Source organism: Mustela putorius, unplaced genomic scaffold (genome assembly GCF_011764305.1).
Source record: "Mustela putorius furo isolate JIRA1106 unplaced genomic scaffold, ASM1176430v1.1 tig00000831_pilon_pilon_pilon, whole genome shotgun sequence".
Classification (NCBI taxonomy): domain Eukaryota; kingdom Metazoa; phylum Chordata; class Mammalia; order Carnivora; family Mustelidae; genus Mustela; species Mustela putorius.
The window spans coordinates 6342015-6360653 of record NW_025421490.1 but is presented as its reverse complement, the minus strand read 5'-3'; the positions used below and the strand labels follow the sequence as shown (position 1 = coordinate 6360653).

The 18639-nt window shown below is 40.7% G+C and overlaps 1 long non-coding RNA gene across 1 annotated transcript in view; it reads left to right on the top strand.

Annotated features, from left to right (window-relative positions):
* Positions 1-18639, top strand: part of LOC101690966 — a 113849-nt gene that overhangs the window by 71052 nt on the left and 24158 nt on the right. Inside the window, exons 3-4 of the long non-coding RNA XR_001180927.2 lie at positions 6990-7211; positions 14894-15017. This is a non-coding gene — a long non-coding RNA (uncharacterized LOC101690966). The remainder of the gene's footprint in view (positions 1-6989; positions 7212-14893; positions 15018-18639) is intronic.

The following is an 18639-nucleotide window of genomic DNA, read 5'->3' as shown; positions in this document are numbered from 1 at the left end:
GGGTGTAAGTCCCAATAAGTCAGTCAGCAGCTCCTTCAATGGGTGGATCTCCTACCTCAGACCTCACCATGGGTTAACCCACCATCCCACTGAATCCTTTGATACATCCTTCACAACAACTTCCAGTGATCCCTCAGACACAAAAAAAACAGATGCCACACAAAATAGCTTAATACTCCAGTAAAGTAAGATTAGAAAGATGAAGAAAAACTGCTGTGAAATTTACAGCATGAGATTGAATACAAACCATTCATTGAAGTCCGCAGGGATGCTCTTTGTGATGTGGTGTGTGGCTAATATTTGTAAATGTACCGCGTGTCCTTGAATAGTGTCCTGTATTCTCTATGGCGAGCGGTTGTTGTGAGTTTCACAGACCCACTTGATCAAGCTCTAAAGTCACACCCCCACTTCTGATGTCCTGTTTTATATTCTTCATCTGGTTTCACTTCTCTTTTTGCCAAATTCCTGGTCTGTGGATGCTATTTTTTTTTTTTTTTAACTTATCTCTGCTGTCCTCATCTCTTGGTCCCCATTCCAGAAGCAGGCTCCAGAATAGTGGGTTGAAGCTGCTGCCTTGCAGAATGTTCCAGGACCCACTACTGAATCAGCTGCTGACTTGTTTTACTTGCTGGATGCCTAGGCCACGTCCATTATGTTTAGCCAAAGAAGGTTCTTTGGCAGCAATTTATTTCAGCCTTTTTCTTGGATTCAGGGTGGGGGTAAGGTGCTCTGTGAGGTCCAGCGCCCCTGTCACATTCTGGCTTTCAACCTGTGAGCTGAGCTCTGGAATCAGTTCTCCTGAGCACGTTCAGGCTCCACATGAGCTCAGCTTCCTGGGGCCAGTGCCTACCTCGGGTGCCAGACTCCCCCAGACTCTTCACCCCAACTCCTCACCCTCTCTTATTTCTATTTAATTTCTGGTCCATGGAGGTTCTATCACATTTTTAAGACTTGGCTCCATTTAATTTTTTCCTCTCATATCTTAATCTACCTTTGATACCAGTTGGGAGAAAAAGAGCCTGTGCAATGATGCTTACTGCCTGACCAAAACATGGACCATCATATTAATAACTGATGCTATTTCTAACATGTTGATTACAGTGTGTATTGTAATGTACCTGCATGAGCATCAGCAACTGACAGAGCCTCCTTTTATGGGGGGGGGGGACTGAAGAAGCAGCTGAGTTCTTACGGGAGGAGAAAGACCTGCATCATTAAGACCAGAGCCCAGATATGACCAGCAGAAATCCAAGCAGATGTCCCCTGTATGCCTTTCTACGGCTTTTCAGAAGGAAAGCCCCCACCCAGCTGGGCAAACTTAGGTTGGAATTCATGTCTCAAACAACCCCTTGTCTTCCAGAGCAGAGAGAGGTAAGGACAGAAGGTATGTCTCAGAAGCCTTCCAGAAGGCTACAAACACAAAGGCTTCTACCAGCTCTATAATTTTATGAGCCTGTCATTAAGGAACAAAATCCAGGTGGTGAGCCCAGTGTCTCCATCCCTCCCAGGACTAGATTTGATAGCATAGGGGAAAGAATGTGCACTTGAAGATGTTAAAACTCACAATACTGTCAGAAATAAGAACAGTGTGTTGACATCACAACTGACTCTCTGAAATCTGAAACTGCTGCCAGGGCAAGGGGAATGGGTGAAACTGTGTCCGAGCTGATAGAAACGAACACATCAAATCAATGAATTGAGATCTAGATGGTTTCTTTACACATTTTCAGTCTGCATTTCAATCACGCAGTGGCATGAATTTCTAATTTCTGTGTCGTCCAAAGTGAAGGTGAGGGTCAGCAATCTTGGAACTACTTAGATACGTTCTCCAAAAGCATGCCTTCAGTTTAAATACAGGCACAGATCTGAAAAAGGTTTCTGTAATTGACACATATCTCCCCAGTACTCAGTGAACATGCGGCAAATAAAATCTTTGGGAAGAGAAGTAAAAGATAATTCTGTACAATTAACTTTTTAAAGTGGATTGGAAAAGATGGTCTCGTAAATGGGATTTTGGAAAGAAACTCTGAGGGAAAAATGTCTGTAAGGGAAACAGCCAAAGGAAACAAAGTTGTAGTGAAAATTTTATGTGTGTGTGTATAACTTTCTATTTCCTGGGATGAGAGAAAATGCTTCCCCAGCCCCCAAAGCACATCTTAGGAAAAAGCCATATAGGTTTGATCATGATGCGATAAAATGCCCACAGGACTTCCAAATTATTTTAAGCATAGTTTTCATTTCAATAATTAATATATTAATTTTTAATAGAGTCTAGCTAATTCTGTACAGAGTACACTTAGCGTATTTTCATCTTGATGTTCATGCAAGACATTCAATTTCTGTTTTACTAGAAAAGCCCTATAACGACCTTTTCTCTGGAGAGTAATTTCATTTAATTAAAACAATACCAACAGTTGCCTGCCTTGTACTGTCTCTCCTACGGAGCTAGCTTTCCTGACCTGGGTGTTCCCTTTTCCTTTCGCTTAAAACTTTTCCCCTTGGGGACACATGGCTTAAGGCCATTCCGAAACTTGTACAAGACGCACTACACTTTCGCCGAAGAGGTAAATTACAATCCATAGTCCCCTTATCTGTAGTAAGATAGTAGCGCTCCTAATTTCAGCTGCACACCCAGCTCTCCTCTGCACCGCACTGCCATTCCTTACAAGAGAGAATGAATTATTCCCAGTCAGTAAACCAAAACACAACCTGTCTTGCTGCCAAGTTTGTCATATTCTGCTTTTAGTAGAATTCCCTCAAGTATTCTTTCTGCTTAATTCTGTTCTATCTGGGAAAATGTCCTAAGTTGTAGGATGGTACGGTATGTTTCCCTAAACAAAGCCTGCCAGAAATACAGAAGGCTTCCCGTCCAAGTGAAGCTCAATCTTTGGCCAACCACGGTGCATGATGTCTGGTGGGTGACTCTTTAACCAGCACCCTCCCCTCTAAATGCAGAAGCATCAAGGTTGACTGATGAGCGGTATCCCAGACCTTCAGACGCCTGAGCACCTCAAAGAAGATGATATCAGATGACGTATAAGGGCAGGTGATAGGCAGAAGAATGGCTCTCAGAGATGTCCATGTTCTGATCTCTGACGCCTATGCATGTGTTAGGTCACAAGGCCAAGGGGAATGGAGCGCGTAGTGAAATGAAAGGTACTACTCAGGCGATGTCGACACAGGACAATCATCTCAGATTAGCAGCTGGGCCCAATGTCATCACAAGCTCCTTCAGCATGAACCAGGGAGGCAGAACGTGGAAAGGGGGTCCCAAGCCAAGGAGAGTGGGCAGCTTCTAGAAGCCAGAAAAGCAAGGAAGGGGACGGCCTTGCAGAGCCTTCCAAAGGGAAGACTAACACCTTGATTTGAACCCATTTCAGATTTCTCCCCTATAGAACTCGAAGATGATACATCTGTGTTATTTTCAGGCACAAATTTTGTGGTCATCTCTTACAGCAGCAATAGGTAATGAAGGCAGGGCATTTAAAGATAAATCCATTTCCAAATGGAAACCCACTGCTGTGTAAATGTTAAACCTGCCTTAATAATGTTAACTTGGAGAAATATGTCGATTCTACTTTTCCTTAAAAATGAATTTTAACCGACTCTCAAAAAGATGTTTGTCAGGTAGAAGAACCCAGAGACATCTTGGCTTAAAAAAAACCCGTGTGTCAAAGACCGTATCTGGCACCTAATAGCTTCTCAACAGATAAGTTTTGAATGAAAGAATAAATGAAGGGAAGGACAGAGGAGTTATGGCTAGTAGCTACTTTAACTCCGTTTTCCTGGACTATGTTATATAAATGAATTAAGAGGGACTATTCATTCAACATCAAATATGTGGTGAGCAAATACTTGGTGTTAGGCTTTGTTGTGATGGTGAAAACGATGTACAGCCAGAAAGGAAGATAGATATTCCCGTGATTGGAATCTTCTCTGGAAAAGGATGCTGAAATGGAGCTGGCCCCTGGAGCACAAGCCAATGTAGTAAATACAGAGCAATGGGAGAGTCCTCCTTCCAGATAAATACTGCCAGCAAGTGATCGGTCTCGAATGTGTGTGATATGTCTTCCGTGGGTCATTGGGGGTGGGGAGCAGGTCAGGAATACCAGTTTCAAGTGCAGTGTAGTGTAGAAAAAGAAGCCAACAGAAGGACTATGCAGAGGGTTGGGGCAGTGAATATTTACCATTTGTATCCCCAGTGTCTGCACCAAAAAAACACTCCAAAAATACAGGTTAATGATAAGTAAACCAAAAGAAGGAGACATAAAAGTAATTAGGCAATATTTAGAGGTTCTTAAATACCAAGTGAACAACCTACAAATACTATAAAGGTAAAAGTAAGATATTAACGAGGATTGTAAGAAAGAAAATGATGTGGGTTTTTAAATTTTTTTATTTTTATTTTTTAAAGGTATTATTTATTTATTTGACAGAGATCACAAGTAGGCAGAGAGGCAGGCAGAGAGAGAGGAGGAAGCAGGCTCCCCGCTAAGCAGAGAGCCCAATGCAGGGCTCGATCCTAGGACCCTGGGATCATGACCTGAGCCGAAAGCAGAGGCTTTAACCCACTGAGCCACCCAGGTGCCCCGATGTGGGTTTTTTAAAAGATTCTATTTTTAAGCAATTTCGACACCCAATATAGGGCTTGAACTCACAACCCTGAGATCAAGAACAGTTGGACGCTCCACCAACTGAGCCAGCCCCGGGCTCTGAGAATAACACATTAGTATAGGAGTTTTAGGAAAGATGAAGCTGGTAATGGTGTGCAGATTTTCTGGGGATGGAGAGAAATGATCTAGACTTTCATTACTTTATGCACACCCTATCATCAATGTTGTTTCTATTTCCTTTCAATATATGTAAAGAAAAGACAGACGTGTCGCAAGATGTAACATCAATCAAACATGTGCCCATCTTCCACTGGCCACAATCCCTCATTTAAAAGTCCTCGTGGGGGCGGGGGGGCGCCTGGGTGGCTCAGTGGGTTAAGCCTCTGCCTTCGGCTCAGGTCACGATCCCAGAGTCCTAGGATAGAGCCCTGCATTGGGCTCTCTGCTTAGCGGGGAGCCTGCTTCCTCCTCTCTCTCTGCCTGCCTCTCTGCCTACTTGTGATCTCTGTCTGTCATATAAAATCTTTTTAAAAAATAATAAATAAAATAAAATTAAAAAGCCCTCGTGGTCTCCGCATGATCCTACCAAAATCTTACTCTTCCTTCCCTCAAATGCTCACAGTTTCACACTGTCCTCTGCCTTATCAGGACCTTGATCTCTCTTGATAGGAGTCAGACACTAGCCCACAACTCCCAGGTCATTCCTCAGTTCCCAGTGCTCATTGCTACATTTTCTGACGCCATCTCCTGCTGTTTCCTGAATCTTGCAACTTTTCCATTGTGCCCGTGGGAACAGGAGACACTTCATCAGCAAAACCCCTCTTGTCTCTGCCACTCCCCTAAAGTTCATCTTTTTACCCTACCCAAAACCTAACCCTTAACCCAAGCTCTACCTAAATATCTAAAATATGGCCTGCCCTGCAGCCCCCTCAAGAGATGGCGGGTGTTTTTCTGTCGTGGCTCTTATTCCATGGGCTTGATGTCCTTTCTGCTACGCACCGCCCCATAGATCATTCTCTTTCCTTCCTAAAACCCCAGCTGTGAATTAATGACATTCCTCCTTTTTGTAGTCATGCTAACCCCCCAGTCCTTGTGAATATTTGCACCCGACCTTGCAATTTTTTGACTTCGTCTCCTCCAAAGATCTCACATCAGCTACTAATTCCCATAGTCCAGACCTTACCCTTAATAATTCACAGAAACTCCAAACAACCGGTAACCTAGACTTCATGCCTTTCCCTTTCTGACCACCATCTAACATATTTGGTTGTTAGCCCAACTGCAACATGCTACAATTCACCAAGACTTTCACGACATCAATCCCACAAACTCATGTCTTTCCCCATTTGTTGTAGCTATACCTCCAGAATCCTTAAAATTAACTTTGACTTTTCTCTCCAACCTCATATACAGTTAGAAAATTCTAAATACCCAGAATCAAAGTAAACCAGAACCTTACCACTCAGTATCTCCAACACGTTATCCAGAGACATTATTGTGATAGCTTCCAACCTACATCTCTGCTTCACTAATCGCTGCTTATAGTCAACACAGAAGCTACAGGGATTACTTGAAAATGTAAATCAGAGCATGTTACTCCTTTGCTCAAAACCCTCCAACGGCTTCCTGTTTAAGTCCAAATATAGCCAATCATTGCACTAGTCATCGAGGTCTTGCAAGACGTGATTCCTTGTTGCTAGTCTGACCTCATCTAATACTCTCTTCCTTGCTCTATCCATTTCAGTCACATGGCACCCTTGCTATCCTAAAACATGGCAAGTATCAAGACCTTCGTACTTGCCATTCCCTCTGCCTGGAACATTCTTCTTCCAGAAATACGCATGGTTTATTTTCTCACTGTTTTCAGGTATAAACTGCTTTTAGAAATGATGGATGGATGTATGGATGGATGAATGGATATTAATGGACAGAAAATTGTTCGTCTTTATTGATCCCTACTATGACATGAGCTCCAAAAGGGTTTGATTCACTGCTCCATTCCCAGAACAGAGCCTGGCACAAAGTAGGCTTTAAGACATATTTGTTAAATAAATGAATGTTGTTTAAAGGGATATACAGGTGAAGGAGGAGATAATTCAACAAAGGTTCACAGAAACCAAGAGTATCAAAATAATTACTGAGAGAGTGATCATATTCTCCAAAGACCAAAGCCATAATAAAGCTCAGAAAATAATCTGGTGGTTTATGAAACCACCTGGTTCATAACAATCCCTCCTCTCAAAATTTCTTATGCCTTGCCATTCAGACTGTCTTACATTACCTCCCTTTGCCTTTCTAAGAAAATAACGAGATTCCAATTACATCCAAGACTATTTTGTGGAGTATGATTTAGAAAATTGCTTTTTTTCTTCCGAGTGAAAATAAGGAGTGCTGATACCTGAAGAAGATTTCAAATCCTGCAACTTCGGTGAAGTTTCTAGAAGCATAGTCATCTGGAGTAAGCCAAAGTAAAGGATAGATTCTTGCACCTTGATGTTCCCACTATGAAGAAGAAAACATCCCACCTCCTGGACCTCTTCAGATTCTGGAAGCATCCTATTCCACAACAGGGGACATTGCTCCAATTGGCTGCCATGTGTGAGTATGAGAATGGGACTCCTCAGGGGGACCAACCTAAAATGCCAGCAGCCCTGCCATTTGGGTCAGATAACCTCATAACCTTACACAGTCAGAGGTAACTGTAATGGAAGCCGTTCTAGGGAGTTCATGGAAAGTCCCATATGCTAGTGCAAGTGCAAGGCCAGGGCATACGCAGCAGTGGGAGCCACTCTTTCCCCCCTACTGATCTTCCTCTTAGAAGTGTCCCAACCAGAAGAATGGAAGAGCTCTTTGCAGGTGGGATTAACTTATTGTATGAAGCAAGTGCATGGAAATGGTGCCCAGTTTACCCTTTGAGGACAGAAGCTGCCAGTGTTGGGTGTCCTGGTGGTTCACAATTGATACCTCCCTAGAAATTGCTCTCAGACAAAGCTTCCTTGTCCAAGGCTGACCAAGGACAGCCTGTGGCCAGTGACTGGTCGAAACAGGGTACAAAGGTTAAGTCCTCCTGCCTCAGTTCAGGACAGATCTGAAGTGACATCCCAGCCCCAGAGTTTCCCAAGGGTAAGCTGAGATTCTGTTAGGATTGTATCACAGGCCTACATCCTCCCCTGCCCAATGCTCCGCCCTTAATTACCTTACAGTTGGGGCTTTTAAAAATACTTCCCTATCAACTTCCTACAAATCTTAACCTTCTTCTTTTCTTCTTTCTGCCAAAAAACTTGACCTAAAATACAGTGTGTATGTGTAGGTGTGCACACAGATATACATATGTCAAATCACACAGAGGTAGAGAGGACATGGTAAAAAATTTTTAGAAACTCAGTTTTGAGCGGCGGCAACAACATCAGGATAAATGCCTTTTTTTTTTTAGAAATAGGTGATATTTTATCAATTCACATGAACCATGACAAAAGATTTTTAGAAACCCCAAAGTTATTGACAACTTGAAAGCTTTTGACAATTTCACATTATAGGCATTCTTATAGAATTAACTTTTGTCCTAACGGGACAAAAATCAGCTTCTACTTCTCTGAAAACATGGCATTTTTCAACTGTCCAGGTCTTTTCCTCTTCAAATGAGTCATGTAGATTTAGTTCAAGAATCTATCGACTGTCTCCAGTGTGAAATTTTTCATCCATTGGACTTTTAAGGACTTGGTCTTTTCAGAAAGGTACTTTTAAAACACTATTAAAGCGCAAGACAATGTCTATCTAGACTTTTAGCATAAGGCCCCCAAATTTTAGAAATGTCTTTTAAAAAGGTATATAATTTGGCCTTAATACAGATTCAGCTTTATTTTCAATTCAACTGGGGCTCTCTATCGTAGCAAATCAGCTGGGTTTGGATTCTCAAGTTACTTCTTTTCAGGTCACTGCCCCATGCCTCCACCCTTATATTTAGTGCCAAGTATGCTCCGGTGACTTCTACGGACGTAGATACACTACTTTCTTCAGAGTACTTAGGAGACCTTCACTCCTTCCCACTCAGAGTTCTCGAGATTTCACAACAAGGAGTTGTTGTTGTTGTCAGTGTTAAGTTCAACAGTCTAAGTGACCTCACTTTCTAAACTTAAATTTTGTGGAAAAGTTTATTCAGGCTAAAAGTAGGTACAGGGCTGAAGAGGACCATAACAGGTTTGTCCTCCAGCTCCTTCTTTGGAGGAAAGATGCAAAAGCGCCTCTAGAAAATTAACAGAGCCAGTAAGATAAAGGCCCTTCAAGGTCATCTTCTTTGGTTTCAGAGTTGAAACCCAATCAGTAAAAAGGGGACTCACTCAATCCATAGGGGGATTTACCCAACCACCAGAGGATCACTGCCTAACCCATACAAAGATAAAAGAGAACACCACGCCTTGTTACACAGACAGATCAAATTTTCTCCTTATCTGGCTCTTAGAACAGAAAGTAACACACGACTTCCAGACTTAGTGCTGCTTAGACCCAGGCAAAAGGAGCGACTTCTGTGATCAAAGAGAGAATGAGGAGGTCAAAATTTTACAAACAGGAAAACTCAGATTTTTGAGTTTCTGGTAATTAGCCTTGACTTCAGAAGGGATAGAGATAAACATCTTGACCAAGAAACCGTACACACAGTGAATGTGCTAAATTTTCAACCCAGAGGACTAAAACTGTGGACTCCTAAAGGAATTGGCTAGACAAAACTTGAGCAAGGACTTTACTGTTCAAAACCAGACAACCAGGGTATCTACTGCCAAAAAGACAAAGGTCAAATATTCAGTAATGATGTAGGCTTAATTCTTTCCCTGAATCAATGGTGCCATTGAGATGTAATCTTTGAGTTTAGTCTTCTACACAGGACATACAAGGGCTGGATTTGCCAAAGCTATGTGTTCTTAATTCGATGAGAGCATTTAGATATTTAAAAATAAAAGAAAAAGGAATGAAATTTTTAAAAAATAGAAATTTGAGGCTATATAAAGTTGGGTTGCAGTTTCGCAAAAGATGCCAGGTACTGTTAAAAAAAAAAAAGTAACTTGTGCTTCACACAAATTCTACATTAATTATTAATCGTAACCAAGCATCATTTATGTAGCTACCTAATACATCAGTAACGCTCTCGAGAATTCTCAGGGGGATGAGGCAGATACATTGGTGGTTCTGTAACAATTTTAACATGCAAAAAATAAAAACGCCCTTATTATTATTTTAGCATAGACTCTTTAAATAATTCATTTTAAAGGAAAAATTTCATCATAAATTCAGTAATAATTTTTTTTTCAATTGGGCACTGAGAATAATGAATCAATCAACCAAACAGTTTGCTAGTGCTAATCTGTGACAGAATGACGTATTGGGCTGTATTTAAAGCACAGCATACCATTTATAAAACAGGATTTATGTATAATTTGTTACATTCTGACAAAACAAATGCCAGCAGAATACATAAGAAAATAATTCCTGCCATCCTCTGGGATCAGTTATCTCAAGGAAAAAAACTATTCATGTCGGCACGAATGCGCTATCTTACTGTAATTATGTCTGTCAAATGTCACTGAATCAGAGACGTGGCCAACTGCCTTGACCTACAGTCTGGTTAAATTGCACTATCATTGCCAAAATCCCGCTTTAGAAGTCCTTCATTTTGCTAGTTAAGTGCACCTTTATTCTTTTTATATGGACTAAAGAGTGGTGGTGTTCATAGCTGCATGATAAAACACACACACACCTACTTTAAAAATGAAAATATCAATCCGTCCTTTACAAGGAGTCTAAAGGAATGAATATCTCACAGAAAACAAGCCCTGTAGCCTGAGACAGAGGGCTGTTCATTTGTCTAAACCAAAGACAAAATCTCAAGGTAGAAGTCAGGAGTGACATCCAAATCATTAATAGCATAACAGGTAAGACCACCAACCAAGCAGAATGGAAACCAGTTACATCAGGAGGATCACAGGTCTCTGCATGCGCCCGGGCACTACCCTTCTGTTGCTGAATGATAAACATGTTTGGGAGTCTTGAGAGACAGACCGTGCCAGCTTGAAGGGAGGAACACTTGGGGGTGAGGGAGGGTCTTGGGACCAACAGCTCTTGACCAAGGAGTATTAAAATTAAGTATCTTACTGGTTCAGTAAGATATGAACCCTCACTGGTTCATACTATCTGAATGTCAATCCTAATACAAAATGGGATTTCATTAACCATCAGAACAAGACCTCCAGACCAGAAAAGAGCAGATTCTAAGGAGTTGGAAGAATGTACTGGTAACACACCTGTGGAAGAGTGACACATACGTTAACATGTTAGAAAGAAGTTATCATAGTTGGGTCTGAACACAAGGCAGTGAGGCCACACCCACGGGCTGCATTTATTAGCAGAGTTCCCATCCCTGGCAAGGACCACCAGGGCAGAAGGAGCCCAAACAAGCAGTCAGGCCTGGGAAATGGGGAACACTGGTTGAGAGAAACTTACTAGATGCCAGATGGTTTACATTGGGACTCCCAGATTCCAGATTGTGGAGCATGATTAATGTGAAGTCCCATTAGATAACTGGTCTGGAAAGAATTAAATATGCCTTGTCCAGATGGTTCGGGAATCCAGAGGAAGGCCGAGGCCTCAGATGGGGAAGTCATTGCGGCCCAGCTATGGCCGCCTGATGAAGGTAGGGTCTGAGATATGGTTTCACGATTTTTCCTCAGCCTATAGGAGTTATTAGCAATTTTTTTCAAAAAAGCACATGTGTCGGCCCCATCTCACCAAAAGTATGATATTCATTCCATGACAGAAGTTATCCAAAAGAACAGACACAGTAGTAAATAGGCTAAGGGATTATTCTGAATCTCACATGAGACCAATTTAAAATTTCCATCCTGACACAGAGCAAATACCTTGTGCTTGTCATGTAATAGAGTATTTTTGTCTAGATGACTAACTGTACATACCTGTGTGTACAGGTATGCCTCTCAGACTGGTCACTTTTACCACTGAGAGGTTCTGAATGTGTAATCACTTGAGTTAAATAATAATTTTTAAGATGCCATTGAGAAGAAGAGATGTTCACATACTTGATGAAATATGCATATATTGGCAATTCGGCAATCCCTAATTGAGTCATTTCTAGGCTCCATGCCTGTGCTTTATACTGCCGACATACATTAAACATGGCAAAACTGTCGGTATCACTAATTCTGGAGATAATGTGTGCAGTGTTGCATGCCATTCAACTGACAAACAATTGGCAGGTAGCTTTTATAATAGCAAGATGGATTCCTGTATGGGATGTGTTGATTGCTTATGTCAGTCCCTTTGAAATTTAACAGCAGTTGTAATTAGAGCTGTAAATCTCTTCTAACTATAATTAGATTACTATTTATACCCATTGTCATTTTTTTAAACAGCCTGAGATGCTACTATGGAGCGAGAAAGGTGTGTGGTGGGGGGGGGGTGCAGGGGTGCAATATGGTTTCTTTACAACAAAAATCATGGTTAAGAATTAACTGCAGGGTGCTTTGTGAATTTAAATGCTGAGTCCCAAGGGAAATACTTCGGAGCGATGACTGCAGAAATCTTTAACCTCCATGAAGGAAGTGTTTTCTCCAAAGAACAGATCTGGTCTTCTCATGAGCTTCTCTAAGCTGGGCCTTGCAGTCCATAGCTACACCCATCAACATGCATGGGAACAAAATGAAGCTGGAGAATGTGTCACAGAAGACTGAATTCTACAGTTTACATTTTATTACACCTCAATTCCTTCTGAAAGCATTCTTTTGCTGATTCTGTAATCCCGTGAGACTATGGAATGATGCTAGAGATGTGCCATTCATTTAGGACGCTGTGATGTTGTTAAAGCAATGGATGGCTTTCTCCTCTCTTTCTCTGCCCTTCTCAACTTGCCTACAAGTGTTAAATAAAGCTTAGAGAGGAAACAGATTGGTTTCACATTCAGGGATATTTTTAAAACTAATCCTTATTAGACTTTGTAATAACCAATGACAATATTCTGAATCTGGGCAAGAAGTAAAAACAGTCATAATCTAACAGTTGGGTCATACTGGGTTCCCATTTCCCCCAAAGGGCTCTAAAAACCTGAGTACATTTTATCCTCTTAAATGAAACAAGATGATCAATAAATACAGCCCACTTGAATCAGGTGCTGCCCAGATCAAGATTTGCTCATTAAGTGATGGTAAAGCAGAGGAATGAATGCAATTAAGGGAACATGAGCATGGAGAGGTGTGCTTCCTGGCACCTGACACTGTGTGGCCTTCAGTAAGACAGTTCATATTCTGGCATTTTTTAAATTAAATTAAATTTATTTATTTGACAAAGAGCACAAATGGAGAGCAGAAGTCAGAGGAGGAGGCAGGCTTCCCGCTTCGCAGGGAGCCCGATGTGAGGCTCAATCCCAGGACCCTGAGATCATGACCTGAGCAAAAGATCATGCTTAACCGACTGAGCCACCCAGGTGCTCCCATATTCTGGCATTCTTATGTCCATCTCCCCATTTTGAAAATGAGGACATTATGCTAGATGATCTTTTTGGCATATTTTCACTCTAAAACCCGATAGCTATCCCTAAAAAGTCTTTGAATCTTGGCTTCCAGATTTAATATGTCATAAAAGCCTTCTGAGTTGGCAATTTTAAGGAGAGTAAGTAGTTATGGTAGGATTTCTCCATAGTTCAATAAGAGCAGAGGTTCCAAACACAGGGGAAAATATTTAAACCATAAAAGCACTAGAAGAAAACACAAGTTATTTCTAAAAATATAATCTTGGAAAATGGAAAGGCTTTCTACATATGGGATACAACCCAAAAGACTTGAGGTAAAAGCTGCCAAATGTCGTAATAGAGCTGCATCCTCAGAGTGGATACTGGAATGTTCTGTCACAGAGTTGGCTTGATTGGGGGTAGGGATGTCACACATGGATTGTTCAAGTGTTTCAGTTTGTTGTACTTAGAATCTCAGAAACATCTATCAATACAACCATAAGCTCTGAGATGTATTCAGTGCAATTAGCAATAAAAAAGAATCAACATTTGTGAATGACATTCATGTTTTAATAGAAATTAGAACGATGATAAGAATATCTGGATATTTTTATTATCCCATGCTTGTGTTCTTATATACGTAACTTTTCTTGAGTGAAAATAGTATGGGAGAGTTTCAGCTGGGACATTAGAAGTTAGTTCTACAGAACTAAATATCATTCACCTTGTGTCATGATGAAAAAAAATGGCGGAGTACCTCTGTTTCTACACATTATCCTGCATGAATTTGTTTAACATGAAATAGGCTAGGCATCTCACAAGACTTTTTTTGGTCCCGTTCTAGGAGAGGGATGCTTTCCAGCTCTGTTTCTTTGGGCTTCTTTTGGTGTTCACCCAGTTCAAAAGCTATGCATACAAACACACACTCTGTTTTGCATGAGGCATGTGTTCCTGGAAATGGTATCACCAACTGACCCAGCCCGATGTGTCATGATAGTGTAATCCCTAAAGGGATACCTTTTGTCCAACCACAGATTCTCCCAGCTGTGGTTCATGTAACGGTAGGGAAAGTCTTCCAGGCTTCAGTGGTATGAATGAGGCACTTTGTAACCTCAGAGCCCTTCTACCACTCCCTTAGTGCCAGGCGATCTTTCCCGCTGCCTAATTGGCCATTTTTTAAGGCATTTCAAGCTACCAGGAAACCTGCCTTTTAACAACTATAATGCAAATCTGCTGGGGGTAGGTCCAGCACTATCACTTTTATCAAGTTTTATGGATCACAACTATTTGCCAGAACACAAATAATTGGCAGAAGAGGCTCCAGTAAAATAAAACCCACTGCAAAATATCCTTAACTCAGAAAATCTTGGAGAGCACTGATTGGCTGAGAACATTCAACAGGACTCAGACACTGTTGGCGTAAAGGGGTCAGAAATACCTATGATGTAGCGGGTACCTATCTGTATATAAATATACCTATATTTATATGTATACAGATGCCATATATAAAATTTGTTTTACACGTTTTTTTTTTTTTCCTTAAAAGCAAACACGATGTTAATAAGTTCATCTGATGTGTGGTAGTTAAAGACGTACTTCTTCAGTAATAGCTAGAGAACTCTGTGACTCTGAAGAACTGAGTATGGTATTTTGGAACGAATTACATGCAAACAATAAACAGTTAACTGAAGCATAAAATAATTAACAGCACCTCCACAAACAATAAACAGCAGGTGGATGATTCTAATTATTCCAATTATTTTTCTCCTAGGTTTAGGAAAATCCTTAAGCAGACATGTCTTAAAGAAGTGTTCTAATAGGATTATCCATGTCTACCGTGTTGACTGTCCATGTTTTCATTAAAATGGTCTGAAGAACCCTTGTAAAGATTACAGGTAGGAATACTTTTATCTAAACCTTTTTTAATAGCATCATACCTACTGAGAATACCTAATATACATTATCACTATCTAGGCTTTAATTGACATTTACACGTGGGTAATTAATGGACACTGTAGTAGGGCCACACAGCAATTTAGCAAAACCAAAACAAATAACTCCTATAACCACAGCTAATGCTCCCAGTGTGTGACGCCACCATCCTCCAGCTTGCTGAGACCAGACAAGGAGCCACCTCTGGTTTATTGTTCCCCCACTATGTGATCTGTCAGCAAGTTCTGTGGATTCTGTCTTCAAAATATATGATGCGACTCCTCATTATTCTCTGAGCTGCTAAATCAGCTTCACCTCTTCCCCTAATGACTCTGCATGTCACCTACCTAGCCTTGCTTTTTTTCTCCTCCTGCCTTTGTATGACCCATTCTTCATAGAGCAGTCCAGTGGTCTAGGAAGCATATATCAGATTACATCACTCCCCTGCCTAAAATCCACAAGCAGTTCTCATCCCTGCAAAAAGACAGCATTCATCTGCCTATCCATAATTTTCCAACCTTACAAAATCTTGGGGGAAAATCAGCTATGAACTATAAAAAAATACTTTTTTTTTCGCCCTCTGATTCAAGTATTTTAAAAGCCCTTGTTTTTCCCTAGAGAATACTCCTGGACAACACTGTGGCATGTGTGCTTTGAGTTTCAACCAGTCTGAGTACAGAGGTAGTGTTTATGATGATGCCTTATCAAACCATCTTTTAAAAAGGGCCTATATCTTAAGGTGCCTTGGTGTCTCAAATGTCTGAATGTCAGACTCTTGGTTTTAGCTCAGGCCATGATTTCAGGGGTTCACACTGGGCATGGAGCCTGCTTAAGATTCACCCTCTCCTTCCTCCTCTGCCCCCATCCCCACTAACATGCATGTGTAGGCACTCTCTCCCTCTCTGAAAAAAAAAAAATTGAAAAATTAAAAGGGCCTGTCTCATATAAAATCAACGCACAGAAATGGGTTATATTTCTATGCACCAACAGAAGACAGAAGAAAGAGAAACTAAGGAGTCCATCCCATTTACAATTGCACCCAAAACCATAAGATACCTAGGAATAAATCTAATTCAAGAGTCAAAGAATCTGCACTCAGAAAACTATAACGTAGTTATGAAAAAAATTGAGGAAGACACAAAAAAAATGGAAATGCTCATGGATTGGAAGAATAAATACTGTGACAATGTCTATGATACCTAAAGCAATCTACACAGTGAATGCAATTCCTATCAAAATACCATCAATTTTTTTCAAAGAAATGGAACAAACAATTCTAAAATTTATATGAAACTAGAAAAGACCCCAAATAGCCAGGAGCAATGTTGAAAAAGAAAACCAAACTTGGCGGCATCACAATTCCAGACTTCAAGCTCTATTACAAAGCTGTAATCATCAAGACAATATGGTACTGGCACAAAAACAGACACATAGATCAATGGAACAGAATAGAGAGCCCAGAAATGGACCCTCAACTCTATGGTCAACTAATCTTCGACAAAGCAGGAAAGAATGTCCAGTGGAAAAAATAGTCTTGTCAACAAATGGTGTTGGGAAATTGGACAGCCACATGCAAAACAATGAAACTGGACCATTTCCTTATACCACACACAAAAATAGACTCAAAATGGATGAAAGACCTCAAAGTGAGACAGGAATCCATCAAAATCCTTGAGGAGAACACAAGCATCAACTTCTTCCTAGAAATATTGCCAAAGGCAAGGGTAGTAAGGGCAAAACTGAACTATTGAGGGGCACCTGCGTGACTCAGTGGGTTAAAGCCTCTGCCTTGGCTCAGATCAGGATCCTAAGGTCCTCAATTGAGCCCTGCATCTGGCTCTCTACTCAGTGGGAGGTCTGCTTCCTTCTCTCTCTGCCTGCTGCTCTGCCTACTTGTGATGTTTGTCTGTCCAATAAATTAACAAAATCTTTGGGCGCCTGGGTGGCTCAGTGGGTTAAGCCTCTGCCTTCGGCTCAGGTCATGATCTCAGGGTCCTGGGATCGAGTCCCGCATCGGGCTCTCTGCTCAGCAGGGAGCCTGCTTCCTCCTCTCTCTCTGCCTGCCTCTCTGCCTACTTGTAATCTCTCTCTGTCAAATAAATAAATAAAATCTTAAAAAAAAAATAAATAAATAAAATAAAATAAAAAAAAAATTAACAAAATCTTTAAAAAAAAAATGATCGGGACTTTATCAAGATCAAAAGCTTTTGCACAGCAAAGGAAAAAGTCAGCAAAACCAAAAGACGACCAACAGAATGGGAGAAGATATTTGCAAATAACATATCAGATAAAGGGCTAGTATCTAAAACCTATAAAGAATTTATCAAACTCAACACCCAAAGAACAAATAATCCAATCAAGAAATGGGCAGAAGACATGAACAGACATTACTGCAAAGACATCTAAATGGCCAACAGACACATGAAAGTGTTCCACATCACTCAGCATCAGGGAAATACAAATCAGAACCACAAATGGGATACCACCTCACACTAATCAGAATGGCTAAAATTAACCAGCCAGGAAAAACAGATATCGGCGAGGATGTAAAGAAAGGGGAACCCTCCTGCACTGTTGGTGAGAATACAAGCTGGTGTAGCCACTCTGGAAAACAGCATGGAGGCTCCTCAAAAAGCTGAAAAAAGAGCTACCCTAAGACCCAGCAATCACACTACTGGGTATTTACCCTAAAGATACAAATGTAGTGATCCAATGAGGCATGTGCACTCAAATGTTTATAGTAGCAATGTCCACAAAAGAACCTAGATGTCCATCAACAGATGAATGGGTAAAGAAGATGTGGGGTGTGTATGTATATGTGTGTGTGTGCCAAATTTTATATATATATATTTTATATATTTAAATTTTATATATATATATATATATATATATATATGGAATACTACGCAGCCATCAAAAAATCAAATCTTGCCATTTGCAACTATGTGAATGGAACTAGAGGGAATTACACTAAGCAGAATAAGTCAATCAGAGAGAGACAATTATCATATGATCTCTCTGATAGGAATTTGAGTGGCAGAATGGGGGTGTGGGAATTAGGGAGGGAAAAAATGAAACAAGATGGGATCAGGAGGGAGACAAACCAAAAGAGACTCTTAAGCTCAGGAAACAAACTGAGGGTTTCTGGGGGGGTGGAGGGGTAGGGAAAGGGGGGCTGGGTGATGGACACTGGGGAGGGTATGTACAATGATGAGTGCTGCGAATTGTGTAAGATGATGATTCACAGACCTGTACCCCCGAAGCAAATAATATATGTTATATGTTAATAATAATATATGTTATATGTTAATAATAAATAAATAAAAGGGCCTATTTCTAATTGGCTTTCTTGGTTTATTTCCTAGCTTTACTGAGATATGACATACAATGTTATGTATTCTAAAGGTATACAACAGAATGATTTTATGTGTATACACACACACACACACACATACGATTACCACAATAAGGTTAGTTAACACCTCATCATCCTTTTTTTGTGAGAATAATTCCGATCTACTCTTATCAAATTTCAAGTGTACAATAAACCATAGTCACCATGTTAGCCCATTTCTTTTACACACT